The sequence below is a fragment of the Triticum aestivum genome, chromosome 3B, assembly GCF_018294505.1.
Source record: "Triticum aestivum cultivar Chinese Spring chromosome 3B, IWGSC CS RefSeq v2.1, whole genome shotgun sequence".
NCBI lineage: Eukaryota > Viridiplantae > Streptophyta > Magnoliopsida > Poales > Poaceae > Triticum > Triticum aestivum.
This window is the reverse complement of record NC_057801.1, coordinates 213,053,676-213,058,486: the sequence shown is the minus strand read 5'-3', so window position 1 is coordinate 213,058,486 and position 4,811 is coordinate 213,053,676.

Sequence of the window (4,811 nt, the reverse complement as noted above, 5' to 3'; positions counted from 1 at the left end):
GGGAAGGTGAGGCGAACTAACAATTCCTTCCGTCGTGTATCCTCGATTGATGCGGCTTCAGATACTTCAATTGTAGATTTGAGTATTGAGCGAAAGGTTACACCTACAGGATATGGTATGGTATGGATTACAGGCCAATCCTACTCTATTAGTATCCGTAGGCAACATAGGGGAGAAAAGCACTACACCTAGAAATAGGAATCAACAAGAGAAAAACTTTGTTAGAAATTACCCCTTTCCTGATCGGTATCAGGGCTGGGAAGAATGGTTGGGATAACAAACAACCATCAGGTTTGTACTTTGGATACCCCTATAACCATCAAAGATCGTTGAAGTAGCTAATTCCTCTAAATAGGAGGCGTTGAGAACAAAGAAATTATTGGAGCTATCGTTTTCCTCTAGCATTAATAGAATTCATTGGTGTTAAGAAAAACCTCTTGTGGGAAGGTTGGCTTGAGATTTCTTGGAAAAATACCAGCCCCTTTCGGTTCATAATGAGACGGGACTAATTCTATTTTGATTCTATAGATTATTTCGCTTAGTACTATTATGTACAGAAGGGAGGAGCCGTATGAGATGAAAACCTCATGTATGGTTTTGGAACGGAGATTTTTTGAATAGAATGAACGACCGTAACGGATGTTGGCTCAATCCGAAGGAAATTATGCGGAAGCTTTGCAAAATTATTATGAAGCTACGCGACTAGAAATCGATCCCTATGATCGAAGTTATATACTCTATAACATAGGCCTTATACACACAAGCAATGGAGAGCATACAAAGGCTTTGGAATATTATTTCCGGGCACTAGAACGAAACCCCTTCTTACCGCAAGCTTTTAATAATATGGCCGTGATCTGTCATTACGTGCGACTATCTCCACTATAGAAAGAAAAAAAAAGAGGATCGAATTTTCTAGTAAATACTAGAAAAAAAGGGCTTTCTACATAGGGATTGTAAAAACAACAATTTTTCCCTATCAGCTGTAGGAAGGAAGGACACTTCACGAGAATCAAAAAACGAAGAAAGTATGGCCTATACTACTACTCTATGGATAAAGTTTCTCAAATTGATAGAGAAAGCACCATAAAGATCAATTAGTGAGCGACTGGGTCGATACAACTAAAAAAAACTGCTTACTTATCCCATGATATGGGGCAAAATTTAGGAATCCGCTTATGTAATAGAGCTGATCCACTAAGGGATTAAGCAGCAGTGTAATATCATATCCCAAAGATAGTAAGTTCTTTTTTCTTTCTTATGGTATGGAAAAAAGTCTTTTTCAAGGATTCAATAGAGATTTCATATATGAAACCGGGATAGTTACCTTTCAGAAAATTTGAACGAAGGCTCTATATCTATCTATGCTTCATTCTTCTGAAGGTGGGAAAAAAGATCAAACCGATTATTGATAAAAATTAGGGTTTGAAACTTAGGTAATTAATTTCTTCTGCTTAGACCCAAGAACAAATTGGATTGATTTTTGATAAATCGAATTCAGTTAAGATAGGGGAAATTCAGATAGCAATTTCTGAGCCGTATGAGGTAGGAAACTCTCAAGTACGGTTCTAAGGGAAGGAACTTCCTATTCCGACCGAGGAGAACAGGCCATTCTAGAGGGTGATTCAGAAATTGCGGAAGCTTGGTTTGATCAAGCTGCTGAATATTGGAAACAAGCTATAGCGCTTACTCCGGGAAATTATATTGAAGCACAGAACTGGTTGAAGATTACGAAGCGCTTTGAATTTGAATAAGACCATGCTCCTTCTTTTTCATAAAATGGGTGGTTTGGTTGTTGATCCATTAATCAAATAAATTAGGTCGTAAGATCGAATCAAGAATTTCATTATATCCATTTCTTATACCTTCTATTTTATATGATATTTCATAAGAATAAACCATAGGGATAGGGTCTAGAATAGAAGTAATAAAGTGAATAAAAAGAGGGGGCAATCTAAATATTGCTAATATATTAGGACCATCTTATTAATAATTCTAATGAGTTATCTTGGAATTTAGAATCAAATAAAAAACCCTATATTATGCTCAAGGAAAGTAGATATAGATAGGAGCTTATGCCTTCAAAAAAAATACACTAGAAAAATACACTAGTTTCTTAAATTAAAAATAAAAAATATTTTTTTCTTACGTCGAGAAATATTTGTTTTTCAAGATAAACAATGTCCGTTAGGCACCTAATCTTTATGTCATAATAGACCCGAACACTTGCCTCGGATTGACTTCAATATATAATTGCTCCAGTGAATAACTAAAAAAAAATGGAAGGATGTTAGATAGTAAAGAAAAGAACTAATCACAATATCTATCTTTCAAAATCTATCTTTCAAAATCTATCTTTCAAAATATATATATATATATATATATCTTTCAAAGATTCACTAAAAAGACAGTTGGCGGGTCTCTTTGTATGTCTTGTCCGGAAAGAGGAGGACTTAATGATTATTCGTTCACCGGAACCAGAAGTAAAAGTTGTTGTGGATAGGGATCCTGTAAAAACATCTTTTGAGGAATGGGCTAGACCCGGCCATTTCTCAAGAACACTAGCTAAGGGCCCTGATACTACCACTTGGATCTGGAACCTACATGCTGACGCTCACGATTTTGATAGTCATACTGGTGATTTGGAGGAGATTTCTCGAAAAGTCTTTAGTGCTCATTTCGGGCAACTTTCCATTATCTTTCTTTGGTTGAGTGGCATGTACTTTCATGGCGCCCGTTTTTCCAATTATGAAGCATGGCTAAGTGATCCTACTCACATTGGACCCAATGCTCAGGTAGTTTGGCCTATAGTAGGGCAAGAAATATTGAATGGTGATGTAGGCGGGGGTTTCCGAGGAATCCAAATAACCTATGGGTTTTTTCAACTTTGGCGAGCATCTGGAATAACTAGTGAATTACAACTCTATTGTACTGCAATTGGTGCATTGATTTTTGCAGCGTTAATGGTTTTTGCTGGTTGGTTCCATTATCACAAAGCCGCTCCCAAATTGGCCTGGTTCCAAGATGTAGAATCCATGTTGAATCACCACTTAGCGGGATTATTAGGACTTGGGTCTCTTTCTTGGGCGGGGCACCAAATTCATGTATCTTTACCAATTAACCAATTTCTTGACGCTGGGGTGGATCCTAAAGAGATACCACTTCCTCATGAATTTATCTTGAATCGGGACCTTTTGGCTCAACTTTATCCTAGTTTTTCCGAAGGAGCAACCCCTTTTTTCACTTTAAATTGGTCCAAATACGCAGAATTTCTGACTTTTCGCGGAGGACTAGATCCAGTAACCGGTGGTCTCTGGCTGACCGATATTGCGCACCATCATTTAGCTATTGCTATTCTTTTCCTAATCGCAGGTCATATGTATAGGACCAATTGGGGTATTGGCCATGGACTTAAAGATATTTTGGAGGCTCACAAGGGCCCATTTACAGGACAAGGCCATAAGGGTCTTTATGAAATCTTAACAACGTCATGGCATGCTCAATTATCTCTTAACCTAGCTATGCTAGGCTCTACAACCATTGTTGTAGCTCATCATATGTATTCTATGCCTCCCTATCCATACCTAGCTACTGACTATGGTACACAACTTTCCTTGTTCACACACCACATGTGGATTGGCGGATTTCTAATAGTCGGTGCTGCTGCACATGCAGTAATTTTTATGGTAAGAGACTATGATCCAACTACTCGATACAACGATCTATTAGATCGCGTCCTTAGACACCGCGATGCAATCATATCCCACCTTAACTGGGTATGTATATTTCTAGGTTTTCACAGTTTTGGCTTGTACATTCATAATGATACCATGAGTGCTTTAGGCCGTCCACAAGATATGTTTTCGGATACTGCCATACAATTACAACCTATCTTTGCTCAATGGGTACAAAATATCCATGCTACTGCGCCTGGCGTAACAGCTCCTGGTGCAACAACAAGTACTAGCTTAACGTGGGGAGGCGGCGAGTTAGTAGCAGTAGGTGGCAAAGTGGCTTTGTTACCTATTCCATTAGGAACCGCATATTTTTTAGTCCATCACATTCATGCATTTACCATACATGTGACTGTATTAATACTTTTGAAAGGTGTTTTATTTGCTCGGAGTTCCTGTTTGATACCCGATAAAGCAAATCTAGGTTTTCGCTTTCCTTGCGATGGGCCTGGCCGAGGGGGAACATGTCAAGTATTCGCCTGGGATCATGTTCTCTTAGGTTTATTCTGGATGTACAATGCAATTTCGGTAGTCATTTTCCATTTCAGTTGGAAAATGCAGTCGGATGTTTGGGGTACTATAAGTGATCAAGGGGTGGTAACTCATATTACAGGGGGAAACTTTGCACAGAGTTCCATTACGATTAATGGGTGGCTTCGAGATTTCTTGTGGGCACAGGCATCACAAGTCATTCAGTCTTATGGTTCTTCATTATCTGCATATGGTCTTTTTTTCTTAGGTGCTCATTTTGTCTGGGCCTTCAGTTTAATGTTTTTATTCAGCGGCCGTGGTTATTGGCAAGAACTCATTGAATCTATCGTTTGGGCTCATAACAAATTAAAAGTTGCTCCTGCTACTCAGCCTAGAGCCTTGAGCATTATACAAGGACGCGCTGTAGGAGTAACCCATTACCTTCTGGGTGGAATTGCCACGACATGGGCATTCTTCTTAGCGAGAATTATTGCAGTAGGATAGTGGCTAGGAGGATTTGAAAGGCATTATGGAATTAAGATTTCCCAGGTTTAGCCAAGGCTTAGCTCAGGACCCCACTACTCGTCGTATTTGGTTTGGTATTGC